This window comes from Numenius arquata, chromosome 6 (assembly GCF_964106895.1).
Source record: "Numenius arquata chromosome 6, bNumArq3.hap1.1, whole genome shotgun sequence".
Taxonomy (NCBI): Eukaryota; Metazoa; Chordata; class Aves; order Charadriiformes; family Scolopacidae; genus Numenius; species Numenius arquata.
This window is the reverse complement of record NC_133581.1, coordinates 29714790-29736562: the sequence shown is the minus strand read 5'-3', so window position 1 is coordinate 29736562 and position 21773 is coordinate 29714790.

The window sequence follows — 21773 nt, the reverse complement described above, 5'->3', positions numbered from 1 at the left end:
ACCTGTGGTCTTATCTGGTGTGGCAGCTTTTAAGTGCCTAAGCTGAAATTCTCACTTTACAGAAGGAGAAACAGAGAAAAGGAGGAGACGTCTTTCCAGCTGGTAACTGCCTGGAGACTAATTAGGGAACCAAAACAGAGCATTTGTGGTCAGCCCTGGGCTACTGGTAGAGCTTTTCTCCCTTGTGTAGAAGACAGAGGTGACTGTAGCCCACCAGCAATATGATTACAGTATGAACTCCACAACTTACCTTGAATTTCTCCTTCCTCCTTCAGTTATCTTCTGTTACAACTAAGGCAGCTGGGATCCAAAAAAGGGACTTACTAGTAAAAAAGGATCTTGTTAGTAGTGCTTTTTCAAGACGTATTTACCCAATTCTTTACGGGATTTTTAATGTAGTAAAAAGGCAGACTAAATTATGCTTTGGCTTCTCTTAAAACTCCTGAGATTTTCTTTTGTTTTCCCCTCCCTCAGATGATGGGTCATCATGTTTATCAAAGTTGTACATCACTACCTAGAAGTCACATAATTTGTTTAGAAGTGCTGACTTCCACATTTTATCTGCTAAACTAAGCAAGTACTAAACTGGCCTTGATCAATGTGCTTCGGTCAAGGGCGCTGGCAATTTACTGGCTCTGACCTTCCCTGCGTGTTTAAGAGCCTAAAAGACAGGGAAGGTCAATGACAATTATGCTATTTAAGAAATTCATGGAGAGTTAGGCAGCTATATAACTCCAAAGATTTAGACCAAAGCTTGATTTATTATTCCTCCCACCCCCCCTTTTTTTTTTTTAATATTGATATCATCAATCAACAGTCAAAGGCTCATTCATTTGTGAATGAACAAGGTGGATCTAGCGGTAATGAGTTCCAATACACCGTGCCTTTGTGCTTCCGAAAAATAGACTTTTAGGCCCTCTACAGAATGTTAATAAAAAATAATTACTTAATCACTCTGAAACTGTTAAAAGATCCATATAACAGTAACACAGGCTGTGATACTAGTCCCCGTGTACTGGGCCAGCCCGAGAAAATTTAATCCTGTTTTGTCAATCCAAAACTATTAATTTTGGCTGACAGAAGATGTTGAAATGTGCACTACGTTGTATGGTGCATATGTATCTATAAAACGTTTTTGCAATGAGTAATTACTTTGGATGTTTTAATTTCTGAGTGTCTAATCTGAGATGCTCTTAAAAGTCCTAACGATCGAGAGAGGGCTCTACGTACGGCCTGAGACTGCATTTTCAAGTTGAAAAATTAGAACCAGAAGCAACCAAACCCCATTAATCATATTGTCTCCTTAAGGTACATGAGATGCTCTTAGAGTTGGAAAGGTTGTTGGTTTTCAATGTGAAGCAAAGTAATCCTTTTAAGTGCTTTGCTCATGGGTTGGTGTTGTTCTGGGGGATTGCTCAAGACAAAGGACATAATACGGAGAAGAGTTGATGGGACAAAATTGTTCCTAATTTTGTAATTGACACCTTCAAAGAATCGAAGCCAAACTGTCCTGGGCAAGCTCTTCGTGTTTTAACCTTGTGATATGAACACTTCCAAGCCATTTAATCCAGTGCAGCATGACAGAAATAAAATTAAACACTATTTCAGCAGCTAGAATCATTTTGTCTTAAGCCTATTACTAAAAGATCACTTTCTACTTTTTCCTTACCTGCATTGTGTACCTGCTGTGTTTTTACAGCCAGGCTGGATGGGGCTTTGAGCAACCTGCTCTAGTGGAGGTGTCCCTGCCCATGGCAGGGGGGTTGGAACTCGATGATCTTTAAGGTCCCTTCCAACTCTAACCATTCTGTGATTCTATGATTCTATGTAAATGTTGTGTATAACTCTACATCATGGAGAATTTCAGTGTCTCTGGTCTGACTTTTTTCTTAAAAATCCTTTTTGTACAGTCAAGCAGGAGTTGAAAAGTATGCGTGGAGTTGTATTTGGAAATACGTGTAGAGGAGTTCCTGCTTAAAATTATTATTTTGCCATCAGCACGTGTGAACTAGCATTAGTGTTCCCTGCCTCGTAGTGGTAACATTGGGATGTTGGCTACTTTTGCCAAGTCGCTGTGATATTAGCTAAAAATTCACATTTTCGTCAGAAGTCCTGAGTGAAACGCGCATCTTTGTGGCTGGCACTGTCGCGTGTGACTGATGCAGTGGTATTTAACATAATGAACTGTAAGGCATTCTTTTTGCCCTGCTTTAGCCACTGGCGTGGGTGTTGTGTCATCTCCAGCCTTCTCAGTCCTCCCCAGCGATGATGAACCGAAGAAGACAGTCATTATCTTCCACTCTCCGGTTCCTAAAATGGAGCAGGGTTTGCAGCTTGGTATTTCTCTAAGATGCTTTTGTTCACTTAAAGGACTTTCATCATCTGAATATTCATTTATGCCTTAAATTGCACATTTCTTGAGCGAGATGAGGACTGAAGCTTTTCAGTGCTGTAAACTGAGATGCAAAAATGAATCATACATCACTTGAAGAATTCTGACCTTTAAATTCACATACTGCAGTTGCTATAAGAGCACGTATTTAAACAACCATCATCGGTGTTTTCTCCTGTAGGCTATGCTTACCACAGTGAAACTGGGAGCACCTGTATGAAGGAGATGTAGACGGGAAAAAAAACGTTTGACGCAATTTGAGATTTCTCTCAAAGGGCTGCCCTTCTGCTGTGTCATTTCCTTCGGGTTTACGTGAGGAATGAGGGAGGAGACCTTGGGTTTGTTTGTTATTAGGAACTGTCATGTGAGCATCCCCTTCAAATACCCCATAAGAAAGCGGTTTGATTATATTTTTTTTTTCCAGTTGTGTGATTCAAGACTTTCTGTAGCTAGTCAGGCAGAGAGAGATAGAAATGCATCTTCGCATGCCAAATACCAGCTTCATTCGTATAAACAGTTACATCCTCATGCCAACATCTAGCTTTTATCTCTAGCACAAAGATACCTTAGGGAAACTCCGGATAAATCCGGTGAGTGTGTTTTTCCTCAGGGAACATACAGCACTGTATCTTCTGCGGTCCTCCAGGTCTGCACCCAGATTTTGGTGGTGCTGGGGTCGGGACCAGAGCTGAAGCCCTTTGGGCAGGACCGTACGGTGGCAGCTCAGAGGCACAGTTTGGGAACCGCCCTGTGGTGGAGGTTACACAGATGGTGTTATTCTCTCTTAACTATTTTTCCGCAATAAACTTTCCATTTTTCTCATAGCAAAAGGAAGAATATTAGCATCTGGTCCTGATGTCTGGGACTACAGTTATTTTTTGTGCATGTGTTTCATTTTACTAAGCTATGAATACTATTTAAATTTGTATAGAAATAATTTTACTGGGGAAATAATTAACTATAGTCTGAATAAGTGAAGAATGTGCCATTACTGGAAAGACACAGTCTTTGTTTGATGAATGCTATAGTTTTTTTGAACGGTGTGGTGAAGTAGAGGCAGAATTATTCTGCTTTTATTTTCTTCTCCTATTAGCGCCACAAATGCATCTTTCTTATACTAAAATCTGATAGTGAGTTTTAATAAATCAATTTCATGGGTGCAGAATCTAGAGGACACGGGTTAATGTGTGGAAATGAGTGCACTTCCATGTACGTGGGCTTTGGAAAATTATGACTGGAAAGAGGTGCAGAAGTGGGATCAACTCGCACAGTTACCTGTGAACGTCAAAAACATCTCAGTGAACTGAGAAAGTGATTACGTGGAGCTTTGAATCCAGTAATTTTATTCTGATTGGAAATACCTGCAAGACAGTTAATTTCAGGTGATAATTAAAGTTAACTGAAGAGATGGGTGCGCCATTGATTGGCATCTTCCCTGGTAGGCGCAGCGGACAACTGTGCAGAGGCAGTTTTGTCTCCAGCTTGTGAGGTTCAAAACCATTCATGAACCACAGGTGGGGAGTTTTTGCAGTGATTTCAGGTGGGGAAGAGAAGTGGAACAGGAATGTACTGTAGGAAGGAGCTGTTTTGCAGGAAATCAATAATGTGAGTGCGTGCAAAACATACTCCGTTTAAGGAGGGGAGGATATAGGAAAGCATTATGGGTATATATTTGAGAAAACCAAAGCTCATTTTTGTTGTTGGGCTTTTTTTAGTTTATTTTAATTTTCCCATGAGGAAGACATAACGTTATCCCAGAGAGAGATTTTCTTCCATTGATTTCCAGATGCCAGCCGTCCTCTGGCCTGCAGGCTGTGTTGAGCTGGCTGGTATTTGGGAGTTTTTGGCATTTCTTAAGTAGTGTGTTTGTTGCCTTTTGGCGTTACACTTTGAACGTTAGCAAGGGCATTAACATTTAGGTCAGGATGAGGCTGAGGTCTTCTGCTACTGCTTAATATTCTGCCTCCGGTACCTGCATTCTGCTTTTTTGTGCTGCCTCCGAGGAACCTCACATTGGTGGGAACAAACCTGAAGCAAAGCCAACAGGTTTTTTACAGGAGGTTGATTGGACTCGGAGAAGGAAAATGCTTTGGGAAAGAAAGGATTTAACTTCTTTTGCCTTGTACTAGGAGTAAGTAGCAAAGCCGTGGAGAGACCGTCGGAGTATCGAATCCTCTTCAGTTCTTGTGGCCTCATGAAAGAAATCTTGACAACTTAAAGCTTGGAGAATAATATTTAATATGCTGCTCCGCTGAGCGACATCCCAGTTCCAAAAAGCGATATTCCAATTGACAGATTTTTGAGAGAGGAATTAGTTTAGCTTATTAATAATCATGAGTTAGAAAACATTTTTCTGTCCGCATTATGGATTGTAGTCATCAGTGCCATGTGTTTTTGATATGTCTCCTTTAGCTTTCTCCGTGATAGCCTTTTTCCTTTCCAAAGTCATGCATTTTAATCTAGGAAAGTGGGACTTGCACGATTTCTTTCACTCTGGTGGTCTTTTCTCCTGCTTGCTTGCCCTTTCCAGCCTCATTGCCCTAGTCCTGCTCACAGCTTCTAAGGCTCCTGACCCTATTTTAACCATTGTCTCGGTGGTGGGCTGAAAGGTTCTTGCAAGCTTGGTGGATATTGCCACCCACATGGAAGTGATAAAGCAGATTAGTTCCTTGGCCAACAAAAAAATTTGCAGTGGGAGCCCATTCTGTCTTAAACCTGCAAAGGGAGAGATGCCGTCACTGCATCTTCTATCACATAAAAACATAAAAGAAAGTCAAAGGAAGCTCATGTTTTACTAAACTCCAGCAATTCCAACCTCTAGACAAAAAGCCATAGGAAACCAGCTTCATTAGTGCCTCATTAGCCTTACTTACCCAGACTCAAAGGGAAACGAGCGCTATACACAAGAGTTGAATACTGTTCCAAATGCTCCAGATTATTTTCTAACTTGTATTTCTCATGAGCTGTTTAAATTGGCCAACATCTGCGAAGATATTAAAAAAAATGTTTCTGCTACGGGAAAATTAGAATATTGCTCTTCTGCAACCTGCTTCATCGCTTCTCCTCTCTTCTGCCCTGCTGAGCCTGCTTCCATCTGCTTTTTGGTGATGTTAGCACAATTCAGACTCTGAAACTGCGGAACTTTGTCATACATGGTAATTTGTATAAGCAAGACATTCTTTTGAGTCTAAAGCATTATATATATATATTTATATATATATCTGTTTATATATATGTATTCCTTATATCAGAACTGTTGGATAGATGCATAACGTGCCTTTTTCTTTTTTTTTTTTTTTCTGCTGAGACCCCTGCATATTTATGGTTGTTATTAGCTGTATTTAGTTTGTATGGTTGAGTTTTTTCAATTTAAACAAAAAGTGTTCAGAAAGAAAATGTTCCGAAGTGGGCCATGTGCTTTTCTCTTGTATGGCGTTTTCGTTCAATTATACAGCAGCCAGTATCGGTGGAACTGAGGCACTTAAAGAAAATACACATTATAAACTCCAGAGGGTATTGACTTCGGCAGCAATACTAATACTTAACAAATGCCTTTCCTGATCACAAGTAACTAGGACTCAGCAATTTTGGAGATCTGTGTGTAGTTTCTTTACAACTGCAGAATATATGCGCTAGTGCCTCTTTGGCCTATGCTAAATTGTTATGAAGAAAGGAGCTGTGGCTTTTTCAAGAAAAGACATAATGAATTCGGGTACAACTTCATTTTATATTTTTAGATCACAAGGGATAATTTACTTGCCCTTTTCTTATGGTTCTCGTCACAATTCATGTTGCTTAATCTCCTTGCTCTGCTATTAAAACTCACCTTTGTATTTTCCACAGGCTAGGAAAGACTAATCTTAACTCCTGGTAATTAGTGCTAATTTAGTTCTTTGTGCTCTGTGAGTGGCCAACAAAGACCTAATACATAATGTGCATATTTTATCTTCACAGTAAGCTAACAATCCAATCAATGAAAAGACTTTTTTTTTTTTTCCCCCCTCTATAATTCCTATCTTGCCTCTTTTCCCCCCCGCCCCCGTCATATGAACCTGTGGGTGTATTGAGATAATAACGCTAAGAATCAATTTAACCGTGCTACCGTAGTAATAGCAAGGAGCAGGAATCGATAGCCGGAGTACTTCTGCAGAGGCTGAGCAGAAGGTTGGCAAAAAGGTGTGTTTCGAAGGAGCGTCGTTTTCATCCGTTGCCAGAATGGAGCTGTTTCCAGGGCTGGATTTAGCAGCCGCTGATGCAAGAGAGAAAGCCACCCCCCAGGACAGCAGGTGAAGAGAGCGTCCCAACTGAATGAAGGTACAGCTTGGGCTCTTGCCTTTGACATCCTTCTCTCACCTGCAACACCAACCACATCCATAGCCTTCTTGCTTTTCAGAAAGTAGCATTGTAGAAACTCATCCTGCAGAAAGAATGTATCACAGAATCACAGAATCATGCGGGGTTGGAAGGGACCTCTGGAGATCATCCAGTCCAACCCCCCTGCCAAAGCAGCTCCACCCAGAGCAGGTTGCACAGGAACGTGTCCAGGCGGGTTTTGAATGTCTCCAGAGAAGGAGACTCCACCACCTCCCTGGGCAGCCTGTTCCAGGGCTCTGCCACCCTCAAAGTAAAGAAGTTCCTCCTCATGTTTAGGTGGAACTTCTTACATTCAAGTTTGTGCCCACTTCCTCTTGTCCTGTCCCTGGGCACCACTAAAAAAAGACCAGCCCCATCCTCTTGACACCCTCCCTTTAAGTTTTTATAAGCATTGATCAGATCCCCCCTCAGTCTTCTCTTCTCCAGACTAAAAAGACCCAAGTCCCTCAGCCTCTCCTCATAAGGGAGATGCTACAGGCCCCTCATCATCTTTGTAGCCGTCTGCTGTACCCTCTCCAGCAGTTGCCTGTCCTTCTTGAACTGGGGAGCCCAGAACTGGACACAGTGCTCCAGATGGGGCCTCACCAGGGCAGAGCAGAGGGGCAGGATGACCTCTCTCGACCTGCTGGTCACACTCTTCCTGATGCACCCCAGGATGCCATTGGCCTTCTTGGCCACAAGGGCACATTGTTGGCTCATGGCCATCCTGTTGTCCACCAGGACTCCTAGGTCTTTCTCCTCAGAGGTGCTCTCCTTGTATTCCTTCCTTTAGGTTAGTGTGTTAAACTGGTGATACCTCCTGAATGAAGCCAGCAGCTTGGGATGCTTCAGTGCTCATAGAAGTCTCCCATCTATTCTGGCTGATGACTGTTCACCGATTGGAGAAAAAATAGCTTGATATAGTCTACCTAACAAAACAAGATGCTGTTGGGGAACTTGAGGTGCTATATAAGAGATATATATATGGACCACAGCGTAGTAACCAAGCCCAGTGTGCCCTAAAGGTAGAGCGTGTCACCTGAATTCCTGTATTATATGTCAAAATGGTGGGATCGTTTTCATCATTTTTACTTATACAAATTCTTAATTTAAGTGACCGTGCTGGGGATCGAAGACGGGGAGAAATAAACAGTCAGTTGATGCGATTTGGAAATACGTTTAAAGTAGTAAGGTTATTGCATTTTATTGCGCGATTTTTGAACTTCATAGAAAAATTTTGCTGCTGAAGACCTTTCGATGTAGACCTAAAAGAGAAGTAGGTAGTTTTAGGAAAGATGTGCCGGACCCCAGCTTTAATCCCAGAGAGCAATTATCAAACATCAGTAATGGCTTCCTGCCATTAACAGGGAAGAACTTCTGCTGTGGTTTTCTGCCTTGGAGTTCAAAGCGTGAACGTCTGTGCTCTGAAGTCAAACCGAGGGGGAAAGCAGCGAGTGCTCCACTAGAGACTCTGCTTAATTTTTGGATTTCACTTCCCTTTTCCTGTACGGCTGTGAACACCCGAAGACGTCCCATTGTTTTCACGGATTTTGGTTTTTAGTGCCAGCAAAGGCGGGATTGTCTCCTGCGGTGACGCCGGTACTGCCTTGGGATCGCGCCACCGAGGTATCTGCTAGTGCCCAGCATCAGTCGTACACACCGATAAGTCTCAATTTGTATTTTACTTGCCAGTAAGCAAGGAATGGAAATGGTTCTCTTGTCCTTCTTTTATTGGCAGTTGCACTTCGTGACGTGGAACGGGTTCAAGAGCTCGACTTCCAACTGCTACTGCACCTTGACAGAGATGGGAAGTCACAAGCCCCCTCCTCGGGAAAAAATCCTGTCCTCAATTCATGGGTGTAGTTGCAAAGATTTTAAAAAGCTGCAAGGTAGGCACAGTCCGCTGTTGCAGAACAGATAAGCTTGAATGACCACAAAAAGAAAAAAAAAAAAGTGGCAGAACAAGCTGAATGTTTCCAAGTAGAAAAAACCCTGCAAAGTTAGTCATTGCCAGTACTCAGATTGAGGGTTTTTACGTGCACGGAATTGCAGCAACACATCGCTAAATCTGGTGGAATGAGGTAGGAGCCGTAGTGTTTGGGGCAGTGGATTTGAAATCTCAGAAGGTATTGTTTCTGAGTTCTTCTCTGTTCTTCCCAGCCTTGCGCTCAGGGCGTCTCCCTTCTGCTGTGTTTTTCTTGTACTGGGGAGTGTTGTGTTATTGATTCGCTCTCCCTTTGTGTATTTAAGCTACTTTCATAAGGAACTGAAATCTTTTTGATAATTCTGCTGGCCCTTTTGTCTGCCACTTCATGTTTTCTCCTCTGCCTCCTTCCTTTACCTTTTGAACCCCTTTACCAATTTCAGATACATCTAAAGGAACAGCGAATGCGTTGCATCTCCATAAACGGCTCGGTGAGGTTAGTGGAAATCACTTGCTGTCTAGAGAGGAGGGATTAAAGGTGATCTTCTCATGGAGGGAAACACAACCTCAAGCTGTGGCCAGGACGCTGGAGGTTGTTCAAGAACATATGGAAGAAACTCTGGATACTTCAGGGGAAATAAAGCTATTGCCAGGGAGAGGGATGGCAAGAGGAGTAGTAAGGTAGCAGTGAAGTGGTAAGTCTTCAGGCCCTTGGGGATAATGGAGGATGTGGTGGCACGAGCGATGGCTGCGAGTATGTCATTGAGAATCGCAAAGATCACAGAATCACAGAATGATATGGGGTTGGAAGGGACCTCTGGAGATCACCTAGTCCAACCCCCCTGCCAAAGCAGCTCCACCTTGAGCAGGTTGCACAGGAACGTGTCCAGGCGGGTTTTGAATGTCTCCAGAGATGGAGACTCCACCACCTCCCTGGGCAGCCTGTTCCAGGGCTCTGCCACCCTCAAAGTAAAGAAGTTCCTCCTCATGTTTAGGTGGAACTGCTTATATTCAAGTTTGTGCCCATTTCCTCTTGTCCTGTCACTGGGATAGGGCTGTTGAGGATGGATGGAGGTGTGTGCATGGGATGTAGGGCACAAATCCACAGGAGATGCTTTCTTGTTCAGTGTGGGCAGAAGAACTTTTTTCTGGTGGCACCCAATTAATTGTGGTTCTGTTTGATAAATGTTAATGTATTCCTCTCTCATAAAGCTGCTGTGTTAGCATGTGTCTGGCTGCCATTTGTGAGTTCAAACCAGCAGTTTTTGCTGTGCAGATGGGTCTGCTTTTCAGAAGTGAACTCGTGCTGGCTTTTTCACTGTAGGTCAGCCTGCGGCTTTATTCATACAAAAGCGTTACGTCGGCAAATCAAGGTGGTCAATCCATGAGCTGTACAAACTGTGTAGGCTTGTACAGTAGCTAAGTAGCAGGAAATATAGAAATCAAACCCAGAAAAACAAAATTTGCTGTTAGTAAGAAATGATTTCTCTCTCTCAACAGTTTGCTGCCACAAAGGAAAAAAAAAAATGTTTGGACGTAGCTGTTTGTAGATTTCTAGGAAGATTTCTAAAAAAACCCATTTTTTCCCTGGAATTATTTCAGGTACTGCGTCATCCTCATAGGTTGTACAAATACATTTGTATATGTTTTCATGGCAGCAACTGCTTTAGCTCCTAAATATTGATCGAAGCGTTTTGATATAAAGATGAGCTGCAAATCTTCTGTATGCAAAAATTAAGTAAAATTGAGCTTAACTGTATTAAAGTGAAGATGGCCGTGCTCAGTCAATTTACATTTACAGAGTAACTCTGCTGCAGTGCGTAATTCTAGAATGTGCTAAGGCTTTACTTATGTTTTACTGGACGTAAAAGAAGTAAAATTTGGTGATGACTTTATTTAATCTTGCAGATTTGATAAATCTTCACTAAGTGCTATTATTTTGAAGCTTCTTTCATTGACTGTGTCAATCAAAACTAAAAATAGGGCAAGCAGGACTTGCAGATTTCAAGCTGCAAGTCGTTAAGTAGTTAATGCACGTAGTTGATGAACAAATGGGAAAAGCGTACATCTGATAAATAATATATGCATAGAAATTGTAGCCTGCCTACGAAGAACCATGAAATAGAACCCAAGAAGCAACAAAACTGGAAATATATTCAGAGTTATTTGAAGGATTTTCGCAAACATCCAAGGTCAATAAGGGTATAAACTAGAGATTGCACCAGTGTTAATAGAGTGCCCTTCACTTTATATTTTTACGTAGTTACCATATGGTTACTTCTGAGACCTGCTGTGAATCTGGAAACGCCTGTTTCTGCTTCCCTATCTCCTTGGTTTAAGCATGCAGCAACACGAGCTTGTTTCCTAGCAGCTGGGTGGGTGTCACTGGTATCTCAGCAGGGTGGCCGACCCAAGGACTCATTATATTACCTTGATGGAAACTTCTTCGCTGTTTGCAGTTTTCTTGGGTGGGAGCGCTCTTCTAAACATCTGAGTGTTTTTACACAAAGATGTTCTTTTGCTTGGATGCGTTACTCTGTTTGCAGTTCTTGTGCCACTCATGTGGCTTTCCATTTAGTGACCTTTTTCCAGCTGTCCTGGCCAAGGGATAGGTGAACACAGCTCATTCCAGAGTTCATTAGTGCTGCTCCAAGCATCAATTAGTAGTGAAATAGGAACGTGTTAGCAGTAGGGGGGTTAGTGCTCGTACTTGTGCACAGTGAATCATTTTCATCCACCCTCGGGGACGTGAGGAATTGCCTCCAAAATACTTCCACTATAAACTCAGAGAGATGAAATCACTGATCTCCACTGTACCGGCGTGTTCTGCAGTAAGTAAATCACCTGCTCAGTCTAGGCTGTTGTGTCTGTGACAGTTAATGAAGAAGATGCTGCTGAGGCCCTGAGTATAACAAAACAACGATAAAAAAAAAAACAAAAAACCCTCTGACAAACCCAGCCTCAAGATAAAGAACACAGATTACAGAGCTGCAGCTTTATTTTCCAAATGAAAGCGAAGAGCCCTGTAGTTAAATTTCTGCATTTGAAGTAGTATTGGATGTGAAAGCCCGTGCGGCTGAGTACAGGAGGAGTCTGACTGACTGTCAGCTTTCGTTTATCAGTCAAAGGGTATTTCTCCATCCCGTGCAGTATAGATCAGAGCGGCTGCCACCCAGGGGGGCCACTTTGCATCGCTCTGGGTATTCATGGCAGCGTGAGAGAGCGCTGCGGAGGAATGCTTTTGCTCAGCACGCGATGTGGATTGGTGCCAACCGCTGAAGCGGGGGGAGCCTCCCTGGGTCTTCTCTCAATAACAAAAGCAGAAGTGCGTTCGGAGGGTGAACTCGGGTGTAAATACCCGAAAGTCACAGTCCTGTGCCTGTAAAGTGCAAGTTCTTTTTGATGATGCTTTGGGTCCCGCTTGCTTTCCGGCAAACACTAGCACGAATGGTTGGTTCTTCCATTGACGTGAGCTTTTCAAGACGAATGAGTTTCAGATGGCTTTTCTGCAGATCTCGAGCCACCGTATTTCTGGTCCTCTGGTCCTCGTCTGTATAACGCAGACGTATGCCTTGCTTTTCCAGCCCTTGTCTCTTGTGTCTGTCTGTATTACATGCTGTTTGTGGCAGATACAATCTCTTAGACGTTATGTACAAAACCCACCCGGATCTCCAGGTTTGGCTGGGGCCTGGAGGTGCTGCTCAATACTAATAAAAGGGGAGACCAAAACCATTTCTATATTTACAGCTGAGGCCGTGAGTTTTTCTTTGAGTCCGTTTTATAAAGGAACTGGACTGTCTTAGTAAAAACAGGCAAACAGACCCCTGCAAACGAGGATGCCCCAAAATGTAAATGTGGTTATTTATCAATTATTGTTTCTTTTCAGAACACCTCCTAGAGAGTTCCCAATAGCTGTCAACACAAATATGGTTATGGACAAACATCCAACTCAAATTCCCCCCAAACAAAGAATAAATAAATTCTTTTAGTCCTTCTGGCACCCAGTGAGGAGGTGAAGAGAAGGAAACTGAATCCCAGGTGCTACTTTGCGATTTTTTGTTTGTTTGTTTGGGTTCATACTTTTTTTCAAAAAAGATATATCCTAATTGTATGTGCTAACAATTTATTACTTTTTTTTTTTTAAAGTGATCCCCAAGGTACTTCAATCAGATACGAGACTGAGGATTAAGGGGGGTTTTTAGTCTCAGCTCATTAATTGTGCAGTCTAAGGATATACAAGCAGTATCTTACCTTCCCCATGCTGTGGACTGAAAGAGCCCCAAGCTACAATATGTAATAGATGTTACAGACATTCTTTAGTATTTGTAACGTACATAGGAATCTTGCGTGGACTGTGCCTCAGAAGTGCCAAGTGTCTTACGATATTTGGATGAAAATTTAAATTCATTGAAATTGTTCCTGTGGTATGGAAGGTGATGGTCTTGGTCATAAGGAGAGATAGATGCATGAATAGATGCTTGTAGAGAATAGGTTACTGAACTACTACAGTCCGTTGTTTCTTGCCAAGAATTAAGAATTATATGTGCGCGTACTTAAAAATGAAAAATCCATTAATTAATCAGAAGTGATAAAATATTTAGCAAGCGTACCGCAGAGTGCAGATTGTTCAGACTGATGCAATAAACGTGTTCACGATTTTTCAGTTTGCTTATCCTGCTTGAGGATGTCAGGAGGACCTCCGTGCCAGGCTAGTCCTGCCTCAGCACCTGGGGTTGGGGAGGAATTCAAGCTGGGCTTTGGCTGTGGGCCATTTCTCTGCTCCCACGTGTAAAGAGCAACCCCTGCTCCCTCCCTTGTTAGAGTAATGCTCTTTCCCTTTTCACAACCGAAAAAGCAGCTCAGCGCAATAAACCTCATCCCCATCCCAGTAAGGCAGTGGCCCCTGGTGACCTCCCTTCCCTGGATCTGCTGCAGAGGAGCTGGATGGTTGTGGTGATGAGGTGTGGGAGGAAGAGGCAGCCTGACCCGGAGAAGTGGGTTAACGCAGCTTTTCCAGGGAATGGCTGGGATCTCGGCATGCCGCGGGTGCTCCGGTCACGGCAACAGCACCGTGCCCGAGGGCTGCCCCTTGTTTTCTCCTGCCGCTTGCTACTGCAGTGAAGAGTCATGTTCCACTGAGAACCACCATGTAATTATTTCATCTATAAAAAGAAGAAAACGATCTCGTTAGTAGAAAATTTAGAGCAACAAAATAGTAAATCCTATTTATAGAAAAACCTACAGTAAATAAAAATAATAATAATAGTAATGATGATGATGATAATGGATTACTGTGTAGCACTAAGATTTTTTTAAAAGCACTAACCTGTTTTATGACCGGTCAGGAAAATTAAATACCTGATCTCTCTCACTGCCGCGTAATGAAATGCCTAACTATTAATTGGAGGAAAGTTTTTGACAGGTCACATTCAAAAAAATCTTTTGCGTTTTGCCAGTCACGGTGCAAGTGGGCTTTTAATACCACGAGCATGTCAGTCCTCCTAGCAAGTTCCCTGGAAAAGTGTTAGCGTTTCTGTAAGACCGAGCTTTGCCTTATAAGCTCTCCGGGAGTTGTGATGCAGCCTGCGGGCTGTAGCTGTCAGGCTGTCCCGGTTTACTCGTGTATCAATTGGCTCTATCCAAGCACCATCTGCTTGAAACCTTCTGCTGCAAGTGGAAGTTTACGCTTGAAACGGTCCTAGATCAGATCAACACGTTGCTGTGCGTCTAAGTAGTTAGGAAGCAGAGGGAAAAATAGCAGGGTATTTTATCTTTGGATAGAGATTTGCAGGTTAGATTGATATTAGTCTTCTGAAAAAAAATTATTTTACCCATATAGGTTAAAATACTACGTCTCTCTTCCTCAGCACCCTCAAATGTTTGTCTTATTATAATATACTGTAACAATTTTTAACTAAGAAATATCTGAGATATTAAAACTAGACTGTAGGATATGCTGACGGTGAATTAGCCCAAACTAGTGAGATGAGTTGTGCAGCCAACCCAATTAATCTTTACTCTTTGCTGCAGTGGTCTAAAATAAAAACGCCAAACTTTCCCATGATCTTTCAGAAAAACGCTCCCACATCAGGGACTCCAGAAAGAAAACTCTTATTGTTAGCTCACAGCGGGGGATCAACTCCCAGCAAGCCAGGAGGATAATACTATCAGTAAATTGAGCAAATGTCCTTGCCTCTCCAATCAGCTAGTATTTGAAGGGTATTATCCTTGCTAAACTTGTCATCCACTTCAAATGGAAGTTGGACTGCAAATGTACATACTCTGCTTAACATGACTTTTGAAGAGTTGCCTCTGCAGTTTAGGGGTTGGATTTAATTCTTAAAGATATAACTCTGCTGCGGCTTTATTTAATCTCTGTTTATTTGCTTTACCATTCTCCAGTTTATAATCGAGTTGGTGCATAAGGAAACTACTAATGAATAAGCGAAGTAAACAGGAAACATCTTGGAGGAAAAAAAAAGCTGCAAGGCTGAGTATCAATCAGATCCAGTAAATTTCTGTCTCGAAGTAATCAGAAAATAACTGGCACTGCTGTAAGTCGAGGAGCAAAAATAACCTTCTTGACGTGGAATAGAAAGAGTGATGTGCTATTAGTGATATTGTGGGTAGCCCTCTCTAGCCAGTGCATTCCACCTAATTAGTGCTTGAACTGTGAAAGCTTCTGTTGTTGCTGTCAGTTATCCATTTGACTTCTCTCTTTTGTCCTATTATAGTCATTTTAAAGCCAGGTGAACCCAAATATTTGTTAGTCTCATAAAAACTATTGCTCCCTCATACAAAGGCATGATTACCCAAATCTCTTGCGGCCATTAAATAGGAACCACAGCTTCAACAGCTTCAACCAATACAGCATGAGGCACATTTTCCCCTTTTAACATGTATATAATAAATCTTTCTCTAAATATGTAAATACATACATTATATATACAATGTGAGTGGAGAGAGAATGTGTGGTGTGTATGTGTGAGCTGAAACGATCTGACACTTTGATGTAGTTGCTGTAACAGACCGGAAAATTATTTCTTCGTTAAATCTTTTATTTTACCAAACTATTGACATTTCCTTGAAACACAGGTGGAGACGTCTTCTAAAGATCAGAACCGCCAAGTAGAGTCTGCTGTTGGTGTACTGCAGGGTGCAGGGGTCGTGACTTAGACTTGGTTGTGGTTCCTGATGGCTTCTTTTTCTTCTCTAGGATATCAGCTCTCTTTCTCTTCTAGCACAACACATGCATATTTGATCAGCCTGCATCAGGAATTCATCCTTTCTACTCCAGTATGTGTGAAAGACTGGCAGCTGGGGATTTCTTCCTATGGCATGCCTTGCTACCTAACTGTGCATTACAGATCAGCAGTTTATCACATCAGTGAGGTATTATGATCTAAAAGTGTGGCTTTAAGAACCAGAAAGCGCTGTACATCTGAACCAGAGGCGGCTTGGGAAATTAGACAGTACCTAGTGCTCCTCAGTTTCAAAGTAAAAATGAACTTCTGTGAAAGAAATTACTTAAACTGAGATAAAGAAACTTAGCTGTTTAATAACTCAGCTGCATACCTAAAACATGTCGCTCTGGCTTTTGAACGTGTTGCCTTTAGCAAGCCCAAAAGGGTGAAAGCCCAAAGCTTTGAGGAGCTGATGGAAGTGGAGTGAGTGGTTACCCACGGTCTGTTCTCCTTAAGATATAAAAGGAAGCAATATCTCCTCTTGGAATGCAGACAGTGACGTTTTGCCTTCCTACAGGATCAGTTTTGACCAGGTATGGCATTTCTCTTTGCTTTGTGTTCCAAATCACGGAACCCTCAAGAAAGACAGGGGTTGTTACACAGCTATTGAACTTCATTCTCGAAATGGTCCCATTTCACTTAGGGAGTTTCTGGGAGTGACTGGAGAGCTAAGGAGAGAGAAAGGAAACCAACCAATTGTTAGAATTTCTTCAGTAAAATCTCATGTGCCGGTTCTGTAGAAATAAGATACGAACAAAATGTCTTTGCCCAGACTTTTTAATCAGAAATTAAAATATATTTTTAAATCACTCATTATTTCCTCCCTAGTAGAATGTGACTGACTTAGTCTCCTACCGAAAGATCTTTGACAGCACTCGTGTATTACTGAGTATTTTTGTCACTCTTTGTACGTGAGGTAATTAGTAATTCTGATGTTTCCAAACAGAAGCCTGACTAAAATCAATCCTGACATGAATTACTGTCTGGACTTTCCCTATCAATAGATCGGCTTCCCTTGGAACTGTGATATTTAGCTCTGGCAAGGTTGTCTCCGGTGATCCGGATGATCATAATGATTCTAACCTCCAAATGTATTTTCATATTAAACTCCACTAAAGGAAGAGGTTATTTTTCAGCATTTTCAAATCTTTGTACTTACACAGGTGAGAGGTAATAATTGACAGAAGGAAATGAAGGGAAACGCTTGAGAAATGATTGAGAAATGTCCTAGCTTTTGAGAAACAACCTACCAATGTTTCCAGGTGGCTCAGCACGAGACATGAAATGTTAATTTTCTTCTTTGTGATTTGGGAATTTGTGCTTTGTGGAGATCTTGAAAGATAATCTAAACTGACTGGAGTCTGGTCCCACGCCTTGATTATGATAAATTAATGAAGTAGCTAAGAGTGAAAGTCCAATTTAAAAAATGTACTAACGGTGAACAAAGGAATTGTCTCTAAATCCTGCACAACGTGTGCTTTTTTTCTCTTTAGGGAGGAAGAGTCCAGTGCTGCTGTGGGAATCACATTATTAGGCATGACACCTATAATGAGGGCTTTTGCCCGTTAGTTTAATCTACTTTAAAAGGAAGAGAAGGGAAAACAAAAATTCTGGCTCTGCCGTTAATACTGTGTTCTTCATATCCATCGGGCTGTCAATGCAGCCCTAAGGGTAGATGCGGTGTCTGTTGGAGGCAGTGCTGAGGAGCTGGAGTTTTCACCTTGTTCTACACCAGCGCCTGCTGCTTTGGTGGGGGGGGGTGTTAGCCTGGCTTTGCTTGCGTGAGGATGCTGTAGCATGGGGCCGCTCGTTTCTGAGTTTCTCATTGTCAGAGCAAGGGAGATGCGGTTCAGATTATAAACTACCATTTGCGGACCCATTTAGAATGTGTAAATCGATATAAGGTTTTATTAAAAAAAAAAAAATCGGTATCTTATTAAAAGTCGGCATATTTTCGTGTGAAATGCATTGTTCTCTAAAGCAGCAGAAAATAGGAGAGATATACTGGAGGGGATGTCTGATGTGTTAACTGGTTTGAGTCTTGTGAAAATATACCCAACGGGCAGTACTGGAGACCTAGTGACCTAGAAATTGTAGCAGCTATCCTTTGACAAAGTCAGAAAGTACAGCACTGTACAGCAAAGGGCTTTGGGGTTTTAAAATAAAAAGTAATTGAAACGGACTTGCCCTCAGATGACCCGGCTTACCATGTGTTTAGGAGTCCCTGTTGCTCCATGAGAAAACACTTCCAGTTTTTGACTCTGCGGCTGGAGAGAGTGAAGTTTGCAGCTGAGACAACATGCCTGGTCTCTAGGAAACGTTTCCAGTGGCTCTGCTGTTCACGCCGGGGGCAAAGGGGAGGTATCAATCGGCTGACAAAATTTCACACTTAATACCCATCAAAACAGGCTCAGCTTAATACAATTACTGCCATGCAGACAATCTTCGGAACTTTGTGAAGCTATTTAATTCAACCGTTGTGTGCACCCACTGAAGTAAAGATGGAGCCTGTCTAGAAGGACACCTCACCTGCATGTGTGAACTGCAGGAGGAGAAGAAAGGGTGGCATCATGAACCCCCAGGAGAGAGGGATGAATACCTCATATCGCTTGGATTAGCGTGTGTTTGCCTGGTGTTTTTCTCACTTACAGGAATTTCTCATGTTCTGTGGGAAAAATGGCGATCAAATCCCCAAGAAAAAAAACAAGACAATCTGATTCATAGAATCATAGAATGGTTTGGGCTGGAAGGGACCTTAAAGATCATTGAGTTCCAACCCCCCTGCCATGGGCAGGGACACCTCCCACTAGACCAGGTTGCTCAAAGCCCCATCCAGCCTGGTCTTGAACACCTCCAGGGATGGGGCATCCACAGCTTCTCTGGGCAACCTGTTCCAGTGTCTCACCACCCTCAGAGTGAAAAATTCCTTCCTGATACTGGGTCTAAATCTACCCTCTTCCATTACCCCTCGCCCTATCACTACATGCCCTGCTAAAAAGTCTCTCTCCAGCTTTCTTGCAGGCCCTTTTCAGGTTACTGTTAATTATTATTGCCAAAATAATTATTGCTAAAAAAAAAAATCAGCAACGTTCACCTTGCAAGTGTGTTTTTGATAGAATGGAGTCCCTCTGACTGCGTTTCCTTAACCAGGTCAATATAGCTATTATTATAGCTATAGCTATTGCATTTATGATCTCCCAACAAACAGCAGAAACACACAGTACAGTGTGGAAAACGAGTCCATAACACAAAGTGGATTTTGGAAAATACCCGTTGAAGAGTTTGGTCTTTGGAAGAAGAGTGTTAAATAAGATATTTTTCAGGTCAGGTGTTGGTACTGGATGGCTCCCTGTGAAGTTAAAAGTTACCGACCCGATCATGAATGAATATTGGAGAGAATATTATGTGAGACAGTCCTGCTGTCACGGCACTGAAGTGGTTGATCAGCAAGATACAACATGCCAGGTTACAGAGCATTTAGTCCAGTGCAGGGATTTATGAGTTGGGTTTTGTGGCTGGTGTTTTACAGTTGGCAAAATTATGCTCACTCCTTCTCTATAAAAGTCTCTGAATCTATAAAAGTAGATGCTGTAGTGTTAGAAGCGTAAGAATTACGGGTGGCTGAGGCAATATCTGTCTTTCAACATTTCTTGCAGGAACATGGAAGCTCAAGCTTAATGAAATTTGTATTTCTTTTGGATCATCCTTGAGTTTTTTGAAATGAAGTGGCCCAACTTAAATCCATGTAATCTGAATACATGATCACTCCGAACACTCTGGATAACATCCCAGAACATTTTATCTTTTAGTATTGCAAGAAAAGACTTTCTCATTCCTTTAGTTGCAGATAATACTTGTACTGCAACAGTTTGGGAGTATTTTATTTGATGGAGTCCATATTTACGTGAGAAAATTTTGTTAATTTAGTTCACAGCAGACGTAACAGTGAGGTCCTTCTGCTGATTGTGTATTGATTCCACTTGTAAAACACTGGTTTTATATAGGCAGTACATTTCTCCTGAGCATCTCGGATACCAAATATGGCTGTCAGCCTCTATGCGCTTTGGAGTAGTTTTCAGGATCAAAAGTTAACTTCCACACATCTGTGAATTTGCAATAGGATCCAGTCACAAGTAAGTCCCCACAACATATAAGCTGGCTTTTTTCCCTTTATAGTTAGCTGCTTGGCTAAGAGTGAATAATTCAATATATTAATTTGGGAGGGGTGGTTGACACACCAGAAGGCTGTGCTGCCATACAGCGAGACCTGGACAGGCTGGAGAGCTGGGCAGAGAGGAACGTGATGTACTTCAATAAAGGCGAGTGTAGGGTGCTGCACCTGGGGAGGAATAACCCCCTGCACCAGGACAGGTTGGGGGCTGACCTGCTGGAGAGAACCTCTGAGGAGAAAGACCTAGGAGTCCTGGTGGACAACAGGATGACCATGAGCCAGCAATGTGCCCTTGTGCCAAGAAGGCCAATGGCATCCTGGGGTGCATCAGGAAGAGTGTGACCAGCAGGTCGAGAGAGGTCATCCTGCCCCTTTGCTCTGCCCTGGTGAGGCCCCATCTGGAGCACTGTGTCCAGTTTTGGGCTCCCCAGTTCAAGAAGGACAGGGAACTGCTGGAGAGGGTGCAGCAGAGGGCTACAAAGGTGATGAGGGGCCTGTAGCATCTCCCTTATGAGGAAAGGCTGAGGGACTTGGGTCTTTTTAGTCTGGAGAAGAGAAGACTGAGGGGGGATCTGACCAATGGTTATAAATACTTAAAGGGAGAGTGTGAAGAGGATGGGGCTGGTCTTTTTTCAGTGGTGCCCAGGGATAGGACATGAGGAAATGGGCACAAACTTGAATGTAAGAAGTTCCACCTAAACATGAGGAGGAACTTCTTTACTTTGAGGGTGGCAGAGCCCTGGAACAGGCTGCCCAGGGAGGTGGTGGAGTCTCCATCTCTGGAGACGTTCAAAACCCGCCTGGACGCGTTCCTGTGCAACCTGCTTTGGGTGGAGCTGCTTTGGCAGGGGGGTTGGACTAGGTGATCTCCAGAGGTCCCTTCCAACCCCATGTGGTTCTGTAATTATCATGTGATCTCTTGCTTCTAGAGTGGGTGGATTTAAACTCAGGTGAAAAAAAGAGAAGAATCAATTAGTATTCAAAACGATTGTGTCAGCCTCTTTTCAGTAGAGCGATGGCTGATAAAACTATAGCCTTGACAGTCCTAGGCCTGAGTTTGAAAACTTGCAAGTGTTCCTGAGAAGGAAGTCATTATTGCTGGAGGCTTTTTTTTTTATAGATCTCTACTGTTCTGGTTGCGGGTCAACTCCATTCTGTATTTGAAGTCCCAAGACTGAATGTTGAGCTGAAAAAACCCCAATTTGCCTACCACCTCGGGATTGCTGAAAGAAGTGCTGTAGTTCTGGCAGTTAGTATTTTATAAATATTGCACTGAGGTCAAACATAGGCAAGCATGTTGTAAAAATATATGGCAAAGATTTAGAGATTTCCTGGCAATAATTTTATCGTGTCCTGTTTTATTAGTTCTCGCGTAGTTGTTTCTCAGGAGGTTGCTTCATTCATACAGTACCAGTTTCCTATGGATACAGAATTAATTAGGCAAGGGCGGAGTAGGGAAGTTATGTGCAACTTGCTCTTAGGAATTCCCTTTCCTCTGAAGTCACATTATAGTACTGTTTTCCTGCTCTGAGGCTTTACATACTCCACTTAGTCTGCATAAAAGGACTTACTGATGTGGGTGGTTAGAAGAATGCATCAGTAGGTTTTTTTCTTTCTCTTTCAGTTCATGTTCATTGAAACCTAGGAGATAGGCAAACACAGTTTGCCCTTCTGAATTTATTACTGTGA